We start from the raw sequence: 19,840 nt of genomic DNA, 5'->3' as shown, positions 1-19,840 counted from the left end.
GAAATGGCAAAATTCCTGGTTAAGATTTGGTGGGGGGAAGGAGGGAGCGGTGTAGACTAGATATGAGGATGTTGGGGTTTTTCCCATATGTCAGAAGGGTAGAGAGTAGATTGCTCATGGAAGATGTCTGTGCTACAAACACGTGAAAATTTAAGCAAAGAAGGGCTCCTCTCTCCCCCCTCCCCCCAGAAAAATAAATATTCACCCTGTGTACTTTAGAAACTAGGTTTCAAGTGTGGAATGGAAGAATAAGTGCTCTTAGCAAATTCTCAAGCGTTGGGGACACAGTTACAATATAAAAGTAGGGAAAATAATAGAAGGTAGGAAAAGAATAAGCTTTTCTTGCGTATTCCTGAGATCTCCTGCACTACTGTGTCCTCTGCTGAGGCCACATATCTTGGTATAGGCCCCTAAGATTTGCTTTCCAGATAAGATATTTTAGCAAAACATACGTTTTGAAAACGAGTTGGTTCTACAGCTCTTCAAAGCTGAAACTGCCTACAAAGCAGACGAGGCCCTTGACCAAATTGCAGCGTATGTGAGTAGACCCTCAGCACCTAGGTGCCCACCTCCGAAGGCCAGGACCTCTAGAAGCAGTTTGATCCAAGTAATTAGTACCAGTTCTGTAGGGGGAGACAAACTGGTGAGCCAGCCCATGTAATTCTCATGAGGAAAACAGTTTCTCAAAAGGATAATTTCTGTGCTCGATTGCTGAAGAGGCTGCTGGTGCTGAGGAATTGCAGAGCTGGCTACAAAGGGGAACGGGACAGAGTGCTTGGTACAGTGCACAGGCTGCTCAACTCTGAAAAGCTGTGCTAACACTAAAAATGAGTGCTTTGCTGTAAATCGCATGGCCCCAAATCAGAATGACATGAAACAGTACTACTTAAGGGTTACTTAAGTGGGACTTGAAGGAAGTAGATAACTCCAGCAATGGAATAAAACCTAATCAAGTGGAAGAGTTTTGCGTTAATGTAAAGAATAATCTCAAAATTGTCATAATATTTTGTTTAAGTGAGAATAGGCCCATTGACATGAGGGGAGAAAAAATCCTGGGTTTGTTGAATTAAATCACTAACTGTGGGATGTGTTTTTTTTTTTCTTTTTTTGCAAGAAGCAAAATTTAGGCGGAGCAGGGGAAAGAGGACAAGAACTTACACCAGCCTATGTTTGCTCTGAATCCACCACAGAAAAGTAGTTTCAGTTTTACTCCATTCACCACTTGCTGCCTGAGTGCTGGAGGTTTTAAATGTGGTCATATCTGCACTTCTTTGGCCTTTTACGAAGTGCCATCATTTCAATCTGCAATTTGCTGTTTAAACAGCCTTCTGTTACTTTTTACCAACTCATATCCGTCGTTCTCCTGGAAGTGATTTGTCCACTCCAATTCTATGATACTGTCAGAATTGAATTTCATGCATATCATTTCTGGCCTACAATTAACTCTGCGTTAATCTGATTTACAGGGAAGACATCTAGCTTTCCCAAGTCAATCTAAAGGGAACAGAAGGTAATATTTGTATGACTCAATTTTTGGGGTCCCTGCTGAGAGCAGGGCAATTAGCAGCATTAGTGAAGGAGGGTCTCTGGCAGGCACCCGGAAACTTATTCTGGTGACAACTCCACTGGCCATTTCGCCCAGCACTGACTTTCCTGTTCGAATGCATCCCTGTGCACTGTCACACTCATCTTCATGACACACTTTTTACTATTCTGTGTCTATACTCTGGCCTAAAATGGCAGAAAGAGGTTAAATGAGAGGTTAATCCCCCTAGGCAGTACTGCAGGACTGTGTAGCTAAGGGAGGTGGGGTGAGCTAATGGTCCTTTCTGGCCTGTTTTCTCCCATGAGGTGAATTTTAGCATTATGCTCAGGTTTTTGAAGTCAGTTTGGTAACTGATGTATTGTTGGATGGTTCCAGAGAAGTCTGTGCTTTGAGAAGCCCCTGTGCAATTAGAAAAGCTCAAAATACTGAGCAGGCTGCGATGGGACAATGTTGCCTTGTAAAGAATCCGTTTTCTTCCCCATAATGCTAATCTGGAAAACATTACCTGGGTTTATTTTTCATATCGTTACTCATCACATGTTTTTAACAAAATAATTTTTCCTGAAGCAATGAAAAGGCAATGTTCGTACAACTGACAATGGTAACATACGAAATGATGCATCAGCACTCACCTGAATGGTAAAATGCAACCTGGCATCTCCAGTGCTACTGGAGTGTATGTTCCATGCGGCAGGTAGAAGTAGGCATGATGCTATGAAAACAAGATGTTGGCTTGCATTTTTCCATAAGAGCTTCGTCTGGAGTGGTATAGCATCTTATGAGAATACAGCAGAATTATAGAAAAAAAAATGCACTTCATGCAGTGAAAATGACACTACTGACATGACTAGGAAATGTGAAGTCACAGTCATAGTCTCCCGAGAAGCTGAAGATTTAAGTCAAGAAGCAAGATACTTGAAAAGATGATCAAAATTAATTAAGAAATTATAAATCAATCAATAATGCCCCCAAAAGTCATTATGACTTCAGTTACTACTTTAAGCATAAACAAGATAATCAGCTACATTTCCTGTCTTGAAATAAGATCATTGCCAATTAACTGAGGACTTAATTAACTCTCTAAGGTACTGAACTTTAGATGCATCATACAGTGTCTTAACATTATTATTAGTTATTACAATGGCTCTAGTACGTTCTTGATTTATTGTTATTATTATATAACTATTACATTTACACTTATGATGCTATTAAAAAACAAAGTCCTCAATATTCAATTAAATTTAATGCCAGATAAAGGACAGAGGCATTCAATAAAAGCAGAATTAAAAAGACAATATAAGTTTATATTTGAAATCCACCAGTCCAGCTTCTCTTCTTCGCTGGGAGGCACCAGGATAAGAGTTTGTATGTTTGGAGGTATCAATTTTCCACTGCCCAGCTGTAATTGCTCTTTATTTCTGGTCGTGAGCTATTGGATTTGCCAGCCCTTTGGCAGCTCAGAGAAGTCACAGCATAGCACAATAATGTAATCTCTATCTCCTTTTGAAATCCTTCCTGTTTGTCCCTTCTATAGCAAAACTTGAGATGATCTTTACTTTTTTTTCTCTTTTTCTTTTTCACACCCTGGTGACCCAGTCGTCTTCTTTTCCTTCTTTCTCTCTTTCTGTTCTATTAACTACAAGCTGCTTTTTTTTTCCCCAAGACTCGCTGAGAAGAATTTGTTCCATGTTTGCTAGGAATAAACAGTCCCATGGAACAAGTGTTCTGTCTGCTGAAAGCAGGATTGAAGAGAGAAAAAGCTGGATACGGACAGACGTTTAAAGCTGTTCCTTTACTCAAAGTGAATGTTAACGTTAGTTGTTCAGTGGTGTATGATAAATGTCTCCAGAACATGGAGCGTCTGGAAATAAAGCTACGCTACAAGTAATACGCAAGTGTAGCTATCGCCTCAGAAGCTGGCGATAACAACACCAGCATGCATCTTTTGTAAATAGGTATTTTGTCTTTTTTATGACCCTAAAAAACTCACTGAAAAAGTATTCCAATCTTTTATTTCAAAAATACTGTCACCTTATCTATAAGTCATATCCTTTTGGGGTGCCTTCATGTGCTCTTTCCATCAGGTAGAAGAGTATGAGCTGGTCTCCACCTTCAGCTGTGCCACAGTTCTAGCTGGCATCAAGGAATTGGCTTCCTTCCCACATTATGACTGAGATGGACAGATAGGGCAAGGAAAGCCAGTGTACCTTTTGGCACTGATTATATTTACAGCAAAAGTGGGCTAGCAGCAATATTTTATTTCATGAAAGAATCATTTCAGCTTTAAAAAAAGTTCATAGCTCCCATGCATATTATCTTGGTGGGTTTGGAGGATTTTTTTTGTCCGTCTGTTTTGGGCTTTCCCCTCCCCCCCCCCCATGTCCAAACTTAGGAATTAAAAAATAAAATTGGTGTCTGCTTCAAATCTGGTAACCTAGACATAAGTGGATTTAGCTTTGCAGGGCTGAGTTTGAGAAAAACAAACTCACTGAGAAACTTTTGATAGGACTGACCCCACAGTTCCTTTATAGTATCTGAATATCAGGGACTTCCTTGTCCAAACACCTACCAGTACTTACTCTGTGACTAACTTGCTAATAATATATGTGTACATGTGGTGGTATTATGATGAACTGGATTGAAGAGGTTTCTTTTATCTCTCCATCCACTGCTCCTAGAATGGGACTGCAATTAAGATGTTAGACTCCTCAGTGTTGCTCAGACGGTGCTGTATATGCTATTCAGTACTTTCTGCACATGTTTGCCTCTAGTTCACATCTAGATTGGTCACGTAGTTTTAATGTTTTACCTGGACATAAGAATAAGCCCCTTACAACTAAGGGGGCATCTGCATGGTGAAGTTGATTTGGCTGCAATTTGTGATTTGACTGTGTCATATTAATGGGTTAGCTCTTGTTTTTCCAATAGGTTAAAGGAATCCAAAATGAGACACTTCTGTTCTAGAATAGAAATATCCAATCTAGGAGTACCTTTTCTGGAAGTCAGCCAGGAATAGCTCCCTGGAATAACGCCCTGTGAGGACTAGCCCCTTGCTGCTTGATTTCCTTGAAAATGTAAGAGGAAGCTGAGCACGAAACATTAGCGTTATATATGAAGATACATGTGACTATTTTACTATATAATTTTGTTCTCAAATTTGCTTTTAGAGTTCGCCTCTTGTGTGAAAAGGAGTTTTATTAGTAAGCACTGTTTCATAAAACTCCTAGGGCTATCCAAATTCACTTATTAAATCCATTTTCCACAGAGGCCTTGTTACCGTTTATTTGCAGGAAAAGAGCTAGGAGCGAAGAACTCCCTTTAACATGCCTTTTTCCTTCTCAGGTGTAGTCCTAGCTGCCAAGGATATATGGCTAATTAGAGTAATGCCATCACAGGGCAAATGGCTCATTTCTAGCACATGTGCCTGCATTGCTCTGTGTAGCAATGGCCTGGTAGCAGAAACAAGGTCGTGAGGAGATCAGAGGAGATCTGGTGCTGCTCTGGGGACCTTTCTGCCTCCCAAGGCCCAAGCATGGTGAGCTGGCATGAGACAGAGCTAACTGCAGGCCCAGGAAGTGATCTGCGTAGGAAACTGAAAACGATGCAGATCATGTTTCTTTAGCACTAGGAGCGCTTTCTCTGGTGCCTGTCTTAAAGGCCTTTGTCCCTTCCTCACCATTCATCATTTCCCATGGTAAAACCCAGTCTAATTCTGGGATAACTGTGACCAGTGTTAATGTCAAGGATCCCACCGCATCCGTTTTTACCCTCTGTAGTTCAGCTACTACTTTGCCTCTGCTTCACCCAGAAGCTAAGCTGATGGGAACTCTTCTGAGGTGCGAATCACTGTCTTGGTTTGTCAATGGGTTCCAGGGTACAGGGGGGAAAACGGTGATATTATTTCTATATCTGGGTAGTGTAGAAGTACAAATATCTTCACAGGCATTGAAGAACTGAGCTATGCTTGGGTGTGTGCTAGTTACGTACTTGCTCGTGGTCATGTAAAGAGCCTGTTCAGAGATGGAACAGGGCGCATCCCCTCAGCCTCCCTTTCCTGTGATTTAAAGGACACTCCTAATCATGACTTCGTTATGCCTGCCACACACTGCTTATATCTCTGAAAGGCACTTGAAAGAGTGCTGACATTTCTTAATGATATTTTGATCGTTTTCCTGTAAATTATGTTGTAAGGAAATGTGCCATGAGGAATACAGGAAGGAACAGAGAATTTTACTTTCAACTAGACTTAGGCGAGTAAATTTTGCCACCATCTTGAGTGAATCTGCTCACGATGTTTCTAAGACATGCTTAAGATATTAGGGGCTGCATTTGAAATACTTCTATGGAATTTAAATATGCTTTGAGTTAGACTCCTGAACATTTAACTTTTTTTTATACAGACTGTCACTGCATTGTCTTTATAGTCTTCAGCTTTACCAAGTTCTTGTAGCCTCGTAAGCAGCAATCATGTCACAGTTCCTGTTACTCAGGGAAGGTGATTGTACTAGGTACAGCAGCACAGAGTTAGGAGATTAACCTCACAGTGCTGAGTGAGGAGGGAGGCAGCTGGTAACGGGAGGTCAGGATGGTGGCAGTTAATGGCCTTTTCATCACATTCAGGTACTTTGCTGTATTCTGGTAGCTGATGGCTTAGGCAGGAGAGATTAAACTTCTGGGAGATAAAATATAAGGGAGGGGGTGGAAAGGAGAGGGGAAAAAATGAAATGTGTGACAGATCGCAATGATGCGATTATCTTGGCAGTTCATGAATGACACAGAAAATCCCAGGCACTACAAACAGTGTTAATTCTGCGGCTGTGATATAGACACCCATGTTCAGCCTATCCGGATCAGAGGATCTATCACCAGTAATTGTAGCAGACAGAAGCCTTCACTGTTAAAAACAATCTGACAGCAATGGGAGATATGAATGGGGCTTGCAGCAGCATGGGAAGGTTTTCTTATTTATATTCTGCCCCATGATGCTGTGTGGCACTGCGCGAGGTCGGGAGTTTGGGGCTCCATCCCTGGATTTACCACTTCCCCTTCCCAGCAGTCGTTAACCCTCGTGCAAAGTGACTTCTGATCTGGAGGAGAGACAAATCCCTGCTGACGGGAGTGACTCTGCAAATTGGAGGGCAGAAGCTAAGGGGTCCTTTATCAGTAACGCACTCTGGGTGTTAACAAAAGCACAAGGCTATCTGAAATTAGTCAAGATAATCTTTTTTAAAAACTTCCTTCAGCATTACCCTGAGACTGGGATTTTATTGTTAACTTAATAAAATGGTCTTTTGTTTTCTTGACATGATATAAAGGACAGACTGCGCAAGCTCACCAGGGTTTTGGTTGCAGCCTGCGCGGCCAAGTCTTCACTGCTTCCAGCACCGGAGTAACCGGATTAAATCTGGCTCAAACATGTTGATGCATACTGCAGCCATGTTTCTAACCGCACTGTGGGCCCGCGCTTTACAGTACAGAAGGGCTTGCTTTACCTAGTGTATTCTTAACTCTAGTGGCATCAATCTAAACCCTAACATTTAAGTTTCACTTCCAGACGCTTCTATAGAGCTATCCAGCTCAGGCATTCCTACTAAAGCCGTGTCCGCTTTCCAGGCATTTAATTCAGCTTATTTTTTGTTTGTTTGTTTGTTTCCCCTTAAGCAAAACGCTAAACCTCTCAATTTTCTCCGAGAGCGTGTTCTTGCAGAGCTCATTTCTGAACTATGGACTACAAAAACTAGAGCCAACCGCAAATCTAACAACGAGCTGAATATTACAAAATGTAACTTTTAATGGATAACAAAGGATATCACACCTGCATTTGCTCTATCCTCAGTTAATGTACCCATTGCCAGGGTTAGTTTAGGCCTTCTGCTTATTAGAATTCCCCTAAGCTTCAAAATCCTTCAAATGGACCACACAATTATAAACTGAGGTTATCTGAAATAAATATCATCCCTCCATTTTTTTTTCTAAAAATCTTTACAGATTTTAGACGCATGTAAAATCGAACTTAGCAGAATACATACTATTATCAGTGACTAGAGCCAAGCCATCAATCTTAGAATCATCCCTGGAGTGCACTAGCATTTCCTTGCACATGGGTGCGCTTTCAGAAAGCTAGTAGATTACTCATTTAGAGAGATTAAGTGAATTGGTATACTAACCTGCAAACCATAATTTAAAGAGTCAGAAGCCTTCCCCTCCTCACCCCCTTCCATAGAAATTAAAACTCTGATAACTTTTTTTTTTTGTACTGCTGCTCTCTCTTCAGTAAAATATACTTTATTACTATTTGGAGGCTTTATCCCTTTATGACAACCAGTATCAGGAGTAATATTACACCAATAACTTGGTTTGCTAAGTATTAATACAGGGGAAATTATGCTAAGAGCACTGTGTGAGTTTAATTGTAATTCACACTTTAATATTTTGATGCAGCTGTAAAAATGCAGAATGAGAAACATTACAATTCTATTAGATACTAATAAATTGTGTTGTGGAGGAGGATATGAGCTGTACTCGCCATAATGAAGCACATTCTACTTCCCATCTCTGTGTTTTGATCTTGCATCTGTAGGATTCCATAGAAAGGTTCAATAAAGGTGCTACAGGACAAGTAAGAAATGAGTGCTGGGTTATATATTTTTATTTCCAATAATCAGGAGCAAAGCGAAAATAATGTAAATCATCTTGCTCATGAAGTGTTTATGTCAAACACTTCATTTTCTTCATGCAAAATGTGAGATTCCTCAGAATGAATGCTACCACATTTTCTTTTTTTCTTTTGTAGGCTTAAGCTTTCTTGATGTGGATGTGTCTAATAAAATGGTATTCTGAAAAATATTCAGCTATTCATCACCTTTCATTTCTTGCTAATAGAAATGATATTTTAAAATTTCTATGAATTTCTCTCTTTCTATTCAAAAATGAGGGATGCATTGCGACAGCAAAGCTTCCATGGGGCTAAATCTTGTTGGCCCAATTAGTTCTGTTGCATTTCCCTAGGTAGCCGTTTGCCAAAGGCAAATGTAGATATATGGTCCTGGACTGATAAGTTCAGCACAAAATATTCATCACAAAGAAGTTACGGGCAAGGTGTTTGAGTCTTTTTGACACCCTCACGACATCAGAAACAGCCTCATATTGGGGGGGGGATTTTTTTCACACGTTTTGGGGGATGTAGCTAGCTGTACTTCAGTAACTCATGTGCTTTCAATCAGCAATTCATGCCGCAGATAAGTTGCTACAGAGTACACAAGTACTCATGTTCAATAATTTTGGCTCTCAGAGAAGATAACCAGGATCAAGGACTCTTGTGCTAGACACTGTATATAGTGATAAAAGATATGATCCCAAGTCGAAGAACTTTCAATTAAAGGGAGTAAATGACAGAAAAGGGTAGATTGCACTCAAAGATCCCTAACTTATATGTGTTGCATGTTCTGAAGGAACCTGTGTGTGTTCAAAGCATAAATCCTGTGGGTTTTCGTAACAGCAGCAGCAACTGACAGGAAACAGAGATAAGAGTGTAGTCTTATGCTCTAATATCTAACTCCCTCTGTGTCCATGGCATACAAGTGGGCTCCTAAGAGAGTCATTCTAGCCTGTACACCCAATTCTCTGAAAATAGAGGAATCTAAGCACAGCCTCCTATAGCAATGCTTTCCTTAAGTTATCAGTAGCAAGGAGAACCTTAGCCACAAAATATTTACAGGTATGAGTGTTTTGGTGTCACGCTGCTGAGTGACACAAGACCTCATGGCAGAGCTGATAAAGACACAGCTTACATCATCAGGTGAGGAATCGGTAGAGATCTGTTGATTATGGTCTGCTGACCAGCTACTTGATGTTTTACTGTAATTTTTCCTTTGAATGTGTGAGAAACATTGCAGTACAGGTAAAGGCTGATGTCAGATTGCCTTTTAACTTGTATTACCTATTTTTATCAGGCTTGATTCTCGCAGGTCAGTGTAGCTTTCCATTGGTCTCAGTAGATTTTTGGGTGAGAACGGTTTTACTAACCAGGTGTTTGGAGACCACGTTGTCAGCTCAGGTAGCCTCACCAAAAGTCACGTCCTTACATATTTCCTAGCTTGTAACGTCTCACCCTCACTCATTCAATTCCTTCTGGCTTTCCTGATCCGGGCGTTTTTTTGCATCTTATCCTTTGCATGCTGCCTGCTCTTTGAGTCTGAGCACAGCTAACTGCACATTTCTCTCACTCCCGAATCGAAACCCATCCACGTGTCTTGAGCAGGCAACTTACCCGGGGATCTTCTCAATTAAAATGTTCACAGAGTCATTAAACTAACTAATGGTGGAAACTTTAGTAGAAATAATGCTGTAATGAGACAAGCTTTCATCATCTCGCCAAGGAAAACATATTTCACTTGATTCAGATAAATTATATGCCCCTACATATTATGATCAATATTTTAGCAAGACTTATCATTTAGCTATGTCATTTTTGAGTAATGAATAATCACATTTAGTATATGAAAAATGAGTAATGACAGATATCACTGGATGGATACATTTTCTACTTCTCAAAATTATGTTTAAATTTTTACAGAAATATTGTATAAAGGATTCAATGACTCAAACTTGTTCCTACTAATAGATATCTATCACTTAATACTGTGACTGTGCTCTAAGTACAGGTTACTATAGCTAACTCTAAAATATCTTAAAATAATTGTATATTTTGACCTTGGAAAACTGAACTGAATTGTCATGAAATTTATGTGATACAATCAGATTTCCAAAATTAAAAGGCTGAGCAGACCACTAAAATTACTCATTCATGTTGCATAATGGCAGTAGTATTTAATAGTTTATGGCTACATCATGGCTTTGGTGTTATAGAATACATGAAGTGTAAAGTATTTCTATTAAAATAATCTAAATTAATGATTTTTTTTGATAATATGCAGAAAACAGCAGCTGTCCTGACCTAGGTGTGCTCTAATTTATTTTATTTATTTGCCTCTGTTTACTATATCACACTTCTTTCGTTGACAGCCTTCCCACTGGCTTCTGCTCTGATTTAAAAATGTTTATGCTTAAAATTACTTTCTGAAATGCACACATCAGGACTAAGGAACTAGTCTGATTTTTTTTTCCCCTAAAAATACCAATGAGATTCAAGTACCTACTTAAGAAAATCTTTGTCTCTTATAAGTACTGTTGAATGAACCATCAGTAAATGTGTGCAGGTCTTAGAAAGATCAGCAAGCATTTTTCACTGTAATCCAAGAGGAAATCTCTCTATGCATAGGATACTAACTTTTCCTCAGTCAAGTCATCAGTCACTTGATTACATTGATCTGTGGTTGGGTTTTTTCTTCTTACAACTGATCTGTCATTCAGTTTTAAGGTTGCAATTGGGATGATAGATATTGTTCTGTATTTTCAATATCCTTAGGCTGTAGTTGGCTGTTGTGCTGTTGACTTACCTCCTTTTTCATGATGTCTAGTGAGTGCCTATAACTAATTTACAAGCATGACCATTTTCATGGTGACTTGTGTCTACAACTGGGTTCAGTGGCATAATATTATAAATCTACCTTTTTCTTCTAAAAATATATTGTAGCATTCATGAGTATGCAATATATCTATTTCATTAAAGAGATGCATCAGGGACCTCAACTGTTATTTTGAGTCCTTTAGCATTAAAATGGAATGAATAAGCAACAGAAGGGTCCGTGATCAGTTAGGTCAACTCTTCTGCCAGGCAGCTCCATGCACAGGTTTGCACTGATATCTGTAACAGGCACTGTTTTGGTATTAGTCATCCTTCATTTCTGGATATGTTTTTATTTCTAAGAGAGGAACAAAAGGCTTTTCAGGTGTCCCCTCAGTGTAGCTGGCTGTGTGGTCTCTTTTCAACATTTGATTATTTTACTGCAGTCTGGATACATTTCTTATGTTTCTGCCATTTTAATGGAAGAATAATGTCAAAGACATCAATCTTCCCATTATATTTACATAAATACTACACTGCTTTTAAACTCCTTGCCAACTGTGGCTTTTTCACTTAGGAAGTGAAATTTTTCCTTAGGGATGACACAGCTAATAATCTGTAGTGTGTAATAAGAAAATTCACATTAATATTATCAGAGGGATGATGATTACTGACTCTTATAGGACTAGTTTTCAGGAGTGATAGAAAGGCATTCTAAAATGCGTTTTCATAAATCAGGTCATTTAAATCAGTTCAATATGTAAGTCACAGTAGCAAATTTTTCACTTGGCAGCTCTTCATTATGTAGCTTGGATTAATTCTGATTTAAGAATTCTGTTGAGTGGTTTTCTATTTTCTCTGCCTCGAAATCTGATTTTCAGTAAATGGGATGACATCATAAAACAGTATGGCATCACTCGGGGCCAGCACCTTTTCTAGCTGTGGCCATGACTTCATGTGGCGCAGTCACTGTAAATGGTAGCGTGACTACAAATGAACCCAATAAGTGGCAATTTTTCACTAGGAATGAGGGGGAAAAAATGGCAGTGGAATTGCACTGTAGACCCAACAATGGAAGTAAATGGAAGTTATACTACTCACTTTTGGAAATAGATTTTAGAAGCATAAGTCATGTAACCACTTTTAAAGATTTTACTGCAGGGTGCCTCAGTGCTAGTGCTGTATAAGCACATGGTAAAAGACAGCCTGTGCCTCAGGGAGATTAATAGCCCCCACAGTATCCCCCCAGCAATTGCATTTTGCTCTTACCCTCTATATGCTTGCAGGATGAAGGCCTCTGCCTCCTCCTCTTGATCCTTTTCACAGACCTCCAGTCAGCGCATGGAGTGAACCCTCTAGGCTTTGCCGTCAGTGCTACAATCCTTTCAAAGCTCACCTGGCAGGTTTCCCAGAAAAGCAAGACACGGTCGTTTAAGCTGGTTGCCAGGAAAAAGGCTGAATAATACTCATTCAAGCTATTTGTTTGGGATACTGGTTCTCACTTTATGAAATAAATATGCCAGACATTCATCTCTTGAACGAGAAGAAATTACCGCAATGGTCTTGCGGTTTTCAGCAGAACCTTTCCACAGGCTCCCAAAGGCACTTGACGGCCCAGCTCGGACGCTCTAATCCTGACGCTATTTCTGTGCAGAGTATCGGTTTCATCAGGTCTTCCACAGCTTAGGTGGAGTTTGAGCGCTGAGACTTCTCCATCATCTTCTTGCAGCTGGGTCTGAGTATCTTTTTCCCATGTCAAAGTTGTCTGTCTTCTCTTGAAAAAGGTTGTGGGCGGGGGGAAACCCACCCAAACCCACCAACTTCCACGGAATGCTGTGTGCGCACCAAAGACTGCAAGTGTGGGCTGCTATTGCCAACGTATACTGTATATCATAACACTGTGCATGTCATAGCAAGCTAGGCTGTAACAAGTTTGTAGGATCTAGCTGTTAATGGCCGAAGTATCTGGATGGCTGGCTGCGTCTGTCTGTGGAAAGTGGACGCTTCTATTTTTGTTGCGACACAGCAAGGAAGAAGTCCCACGAGTTAGTTTATTCAGCCTCCTCAGGTAACAGTAAAATGCTGCCTAAATCCTGTGAAATTGATCAAATCTGTGAACGAAAACTGCAGATATCTTCAACTGGGTATATGTTTGAAAAAAACACAGCAATTCTGCAAAATTTAATTGAAGTACTATATTAATGCTTTTTACTAAAAAAGAAACATTTTGTTCCTTCTTTCTATCATCCCCCTTTTGGAGGAAAGTCTTTCCCTAAATGTATCTCAATTTCGTCTGACTTCTTCACTGTATGCGTGGAATATTTCATATATGTGTATGCTATTTGTCCTTTTTAATGCCTTTTACTTATCTTCAGACGTTAGGCATTGAGCACCCAGACAAATAGATGTTTCTCGAATGTTGTTTCCTTATAGTTAAACCTAAATGGCCACAGAATTCTGCTCTCAAACAATAAATTTGTTAGAAATACAGCTTGTCATGTTCTAATATTAGTAGAAGACAGGAAAGGCTATTTTTCTGACATAGGAAGACCAGACAGTTGAGACTCAAAAGTATGAGTATAATAGAGCAATCTCATCAGAGTAATAGAAGTAACACAGAGGTAGAATAGCAGACAAAACACTTGAACTCTTGTTCCTTTTCTTCGCCCCACCCTTCTGTCTGCCATATATTATTCTCTTCCTTTCCTTCATAAAAAGGAAGCTTTGCCTAGTCTTACATTTCTGCAAAATGCATTAGAGAATATCGTCATAAAAATCACTGAAGACAAGACAACATTTCAGCAACTTATATACAGACATCGCTGCTGTAAAGTGCTTCGGTCTTTTGAAAGCAACATGGCAGAAAGAAGGAAACTTGATGTGAAAAGCCTTTTTACCATGCTTTTGCATTTCAATTTTCTGGATGTGTTTGCGTTTCAAAGTTGGTACGGTAGTTTTGTTTTATGCTGCGCGATAGCTTTGGTTCCACTCGTAAGGAACATATGGTCATGCAATCGGTTAAAAAGCTACTACAGGGACTGCGTCTGCGTGCCAGGCTGGAGACAGCAAGAGCCGTGATAAGGCTGTAAGTGATTGGTTTGGTTAAAGGAATGGATTACGACAGATGGCCTACTGTTTCGTTGCTCACTTTGGGCCATCGTTTACCGTCGGATGGTAGGCACGAAATAAAATTTTGTTCCCTAAAAAATATAAGATGATAGCCAGCTGCTTTAAAAACTGCAAAACGAAGTATCAGTTATAGATTTAAAAAAAAAAAAAAAGGGAGAGAGGAGGCAGAAGGAACATGTTATGATGAGCCTAAAGTCAAATTTTAGCCTAATGAAAAATCTATTTGAGAGTAAAATTATTTTTTCTTCCATAGAGCCTTTGTACTTCCGGCCATGGTACTCTAAGTTCCTTGTTCTGTGACCCTCCCTCTTGATTTCTGCAATTGATTTGCATCTATTTTCCAACAGATCTTTTCGTTGACTTGTTTCTGAAAAGCAACTTTCTCATAGCTTTTGCACATGCTGTGCCTGTCTTGCCTATTTTTCAAAGTTTAGAATATTCTAACAGGGTTTTAAAAGAGTTGCCTGTACAGAGTGACAGCAATAAATAGGGATGTCATTCTTATTGCCTTTCCTCCTTTTTCTTTACTTCTTCTGATAGTGGAAAATCTCATGGTGAAGCTGTGCCCCAATCAGGTAGGGTCAAACAGTGTCACAGTCTAAGCACAGCAGTACTTCTGACATGATTGCTGAGTTATCTGCATGCATCTCGGTTGAAAGCATTAGTTTGCAATGTGCATTGAGAAGGGCTTTCTCACCACCCTAATGGTATTCTTGTGGCTTTTGCTGATGTGGGTTCAATACGCAGAGAAAGGTACCAAAGGAGGGAACTGAAATCCACTATGTCCAGTCTTTATCTGGCTATCGATGTCCAGTCTTCATCTGGCTATCGAGGGACCTTATAACTATGTCCCCATGATAGCTGTAAGTGTCATTGGTGTAGATGGCACTGACCAGTGAGCTGTAACCAGCTTCATGGTTCTGATACTAGCTTATCATGCCATTCACCTTATACGAGCAAAGCTGGGCAGTGTGACCAAACTCCCTGTGTCTGGCAGTTAGCTGTGGACACTTCTTATGAGAGTCACATGAAACTTAAGAGCTTGCCATTGCAAGCTCTTATACTATAAAAATACAAACACAGTGTTTCCTAGAGGAGTCTAAGAAAACTTACTGAATGAACGATTACTGAAAAGAACGTGAAAATGTTTCCCCTTCCCACAGTGAGAACATTTGTCAATATATTTTCAGAAGTGATTACTGTATTAAATATTTCTTGTTTCATAAAGCAGGAGAAACGACTAGAATAAGGGAATAGCTATGCTCAGTTAAATAAATCATTCAGGCAGCACAAAGATGATAATTACAATTAAAATGGCAGAAAAATAAAGATTACCTATACAAATGCACTGGAAACTGAGTAACAACATACTTCCAGTAACTAAAATTCTTATATACTTCCAAAAGGAAAATCTGGCCACAGAGGTGGTATTTAATGGGTTCTTACTTTATGTATGCATATCTCAGCGGTGATTGTGTTTCCTACATAGCAGCTGTAGGATACACAAGATTTACGCAGCCATGGCATATTTTACAGATTAGGCCTAAATGTTCTTGTGATAGCTTCAGATATATGTTAATGTTAAATTAATTTTCAATTTATTAAAATAATCTGTGTGCTTCATCTAAGGTGTTACAGGTTTTTTCTATATACATGTTTAGTGCGGTATGAATGAGACACAGAAAGAAAAATCAATCATTGCTTCACACAGAAATATGAACTCTGTTAGCTTCATTTTTCACACTGTGAAAATGACTTGACCTTCCTTTCCTCAGAAATCCAAACATCTCCAATCTGTATTCAACAACATAGCTGGTCACAAATTTTCCATTAACATTTTCTGGATAGAAACTTGTGACTTCATTTTGGTATTTTGTGAAAAATAGGATGGGGGGGGAATCAAATATTGAATATTTTTAATGGAAAGCTGCCTCACAAGTACTGCAGTCCAGTGACCGTTAGCCTCTGTGGCCTTGGACCATTGGCCCGAGCCCCTCTCTCACCGGTAGCTGTGGCCAGGGACCCCTGCTGTACGGTCCCCAAGAGGGGGGACAGCGTGGCGCCCTGTGGCGATTGCAGCCTGACCACTGAGCCTTGCCTTCAGAGGAGGACACAGAACAAGGCACGCTCTCTCCATGGCTCCTGTGTCTCTATCTCTCCACGCTCTCCTCCAAGTCTTCCTCGCTGCCTTTCTACCCGCCTTCCCCAAACGCGCAGGCAGCACAGGCGTATCATGCCTTGGGCTAGGGTGGGTCATGCAGCACGTCCGAAAGACAGGCGACCAGGCTCGGACGCCCCTTTGCTGCAGGTAACGCAGCACCCGCTGTTTGCTGCCAGATGGGGAAACCTGACGGTTTTGATGCCATCTTCTCCCCAGCCCCGGGGCAGCGCTCTCCGCGTGGTGCTCGCTTTTGCCCACGGCTCTGGACCCGCAGCCGCCCAAGGAGGGCGGGCGCGGGTACTCCACGGAGGGATGCTCTGCCAGGCCCGCTCCTCCAAAAGCCCTAAACAGGGGAACTGCCTAGGGAACCTATTTTCCTTGCAGTTCGGCATCCGGCCCAAAGGCCGGCTCGGGGTTTGTAGCGCAGGAGCAGGCAGGAGTGCTGAGGTCAGGGGAGCGGGGGCTGGCCCGGGGCGCCGGGCGCTGCTGCTGTTTCAGCAGACTTGCAGCCTAGACGGTGAAAAGGGAGCCTGGCACGTGCTGAACCAGCGTCGCCTTCTGCAGCAGGCTGCAGGGCTCTGCAAACGGGGCCAGGAAGCCTTATTTATCTTCTCATCCTAGTCCTGAACTATTGCAGGTGTTGGGAAGTGCAGCCGTATCTCCCGTTGTCACTGTTAAAGCAGTCGTGCCAAGGGCGTTTTAACTCTCCGTTCCTGGCAGGTCTAGTAAGCGACTCCGCAGCTGTTTAAAGCCGGCGCTGGGATGGCCTCCCGCTTGCAGCACCTACAGCGCTCGCCTCTGAGCCTGCGGTTTGCACAGCCTGTTGCTAGACACCTAGAGGGGACTAGCAGCGACAGCTCGCAGCGAGGTCAGCCGAGGGAGCCCCGTCGCGCCCGTGTCTGCCGTTTCGTGCCGGCTCTGCGCTGCCTGCGCGCCGCAGCGGGGGAGCGCGCTGGGGCAGGCTCAGCGCTCAGCCGGCCTCGCTCCTTCCTCTCCACCGCTCGCCTCTTGACTCTGGTCAGCTTGCATCGACTTTCTGCAGGGCCCAGCACTGAGCCCCGGCAGCGGAGCAGCCGTTCGGAGGCAGCCAGGCTCCCCCGCCACGGCGGAGGACAGCACGTCCCTGGCCGGCCCTGCGGGATGCTCCGGCGGTGGCCGCGTGGCCTCGGCTCGCCGCCCCGGGGCAGCCGAGCAGTGGCCGCCCCTGCCCTCGGAGCCGCGACGCCGCGCCTGGGCGGCAAGCGCCAGCCCCTGCGTAAGCCGCCTGGTGCGGCCAAGGACGCTGGTCGTTGAGGAGCTCGGGTGTCAAAAACGGAGCCCCCGAGGAGGGCGGTCATCTCCGGTGCTGCCCTTGGTGCGAATGGCAGGGGAGCTTGCTCCCACGGCGTTTCCCACGCCTCCTCTTCCATAGAACGAGCTCCGAAAGCCTTTTCACGCGCTGATTTGTGCCGATTTTGTTAGTTTCTGAAGAATTCAGAGAGTTTAAGAAAGTGATGTCGCTAATACTTGGGAAGCGTTTCCCCTCTGTGTAATAACAGATCTGTTCAAAAGACCCTGTCTGCGCAGGGGAGCGGGGGCAGCCGGGGCTGGGAGCTGCTGCCGGCCCTGCCCGAACAGCCAGCGAGCGGCACGGCCGCCCCCGCCGCCCCCGCCCTCCGCAGCGCTTTCGCTGGCTCCCGGAGTTCAGTTTAGTGGCTGAAGCGCCAGACACTGGTAACAGGTGAGTTACTGAATGTAAGCGATTAGGTGACAGTCTGCCTTTTTTTTTTTTTTTTGGAGAAAAGGTTTGAAAAAATGTGGAAAAAGTGACCCCCCGCTGACATTGGTGGGCCAAAAAAGAAAGGAAAAAAAAAAAAAGGAGAGAGAGAGAAGAGAGAGAGAGGCCTGAGTCATGGTACTGTAAAGGTGGAGGCCAGGAGGAGTTCATGAGAGCCTGTTTGTGGGGAAAAGGAGTGGAAAAAAAAAAAAAGCAGGTAGGTGTTTAGAAAGGAAATGGTGCATGCACCTGCTTGTCCACAATGGGGGAGAACAGCAGCGCCTTGGGTTTTACTGGGTAGAAGTGTAAATCGTCAGCAGTGTAGCTTTCACTGAGCTCTTCCCTTTTGGGGGTCTGCAAGACAGAGATGATGTAAATGCTAATCTTCCAGCAAAGCCCAAATAAGACTTTTGAACTTTTTGTCAAGTCTGACTTCCAATGATAACTTAACAGTTCCAGAGCCTTTCCTCAGCAATTTTTTAACCCAATAGTGCTTATAAAACAACTGTATCCTCCTTTAGAAGGCAAAAATTGCAGGTTACGTTAACTGCTCTGCCACTGACCTGCCTGTAGCTTCGGATTTGTCTCAGCTCGCAGGAGGCCCTTGAAGATACTTTTAATTTAAAACATGTCAGGAAAGTACTGGGCAACTCTAGGAGTCCTTCCTTGGGACTGAGGCCCTGCAGCGCCGCGGGGGCGACCAGCTGGTCTGGAGGCCGAGAGGCCGGCACGCAGGAGCCTCAGCCCAGACGATCACAGGTGCTGAAGATGGCACCAAACAGGTGGCAAAGACGCTGTGGGTTTGCTCACCTGCCGTTACCGGGCTCGCTGGAGCCTGCTCTCTGTCTTCAGCATGGGGCTGCTGGGGTGGCACGGCTGCGAGCCGGTGGGCAGGCGCCTTTCTGAGGGGCGGTGCGTGGCTCTGCAAGTTGGGCCCCACCAAAGTGAGGACCAACGTCCCGTTGCCCAAGATCCACCAGGGCAGGGGTAGGTTCAGATGTGTGTGCGGTCCCGTGGAAAATTGCAGTCAAAATGAAGGTATCTTTGGTCTTATCTTTGCAAATGCTGATGTGTGTACTGCAATTGCTGATGCATGTGCTCGTTTGCTCCCTGCGTGTGCGTATGTACTTGGAAGTTTATGAAATGGAGAAAAACGGACGTGGAAAGTCGTAAGGTACTGGTTACTGATCAGGAGGCCGCTGGGTACAGAAGTGTATGGGCAGGGTGTGTGGGCCTGGGTAGAAATGAGTTGATTTGGAGGAGGGAGGGTGCAGAGGGACCAGTGCAGCCGCTCTTCCTCCCTTCGGGTGTGGGAGGAAGCGAGCTCTCCTGCAGTAGCCGCGGAGGTGCGGGATGCTCTCTGGGGCAGCGTGCCCGTCGGCCTGGTGCCCACAGGGGAGCCTTCGGGTTAGCGTGGTGCTTCCCATTGCGCGTGCAGCGCGGCGGCAGCGGGCAGGGCTGCCGGAGGAGCCGCAAGCAGGGGTCGCAGGCTGGCACAAGCCCCAGCAGCTCAGGGGCGACCCTTGTCCTGGGGCCTGCACTCCCCTCTGCCCCGTCCCCTGCTCTCCCTGCGACGCCATGCTTGGCCTGGAGCACCTCTCATGAGCCCGCCTGCGCTTCGCACATAAGTGCGAACCAGGCTGGTTTACTCACAGGAGTCCCCTCCAACAATTAAATTACAGGGGCCCATTTATTTTTCCCCCTTTCCCCCGACTTCTCCCTCCCCTGAAGCGCAGCCAGGGCACTCACGTTCTTCCGAGGCGTGCTCGGTGGGGAAACCCA

The 19,840-nt window shown here is 43.3% G+C and overlaps 1 protein-coding gene across 1 annotated transcript in view; it reads left to right on the top strand.

Annotated features, from left to right (window-relative positions):
* The window catches only part of AFF2 (ALF transcription elongation factor 2), a 451,682-nt gene that overhangs the window by 87,169 nt on the left and 344,673 nt on the right, over positions 1 to 19,840 (top strand). The gene's annotated exons all lie outside the window — the stretch shown is intronic.

Source organism: Struthio camelus, chromosome 11 (genome assembly GCF_040807025.1).
Source record: "Struthio camelus isolate bStrCam1 chromosome 11, bStrCam1.hap1, whole genome shotgun sequence".
In the NCBI taxonomy this organism is placed as follows: domain Eukaryota; kingdom Metazoa; phylum Chordata; class Aves; order Struthioniformes; family Struthionidae; genus Struthio; species Struthio camelus.
This window is presented reverse-complemented; position numbering and strand designations above follow the sequence as displayed.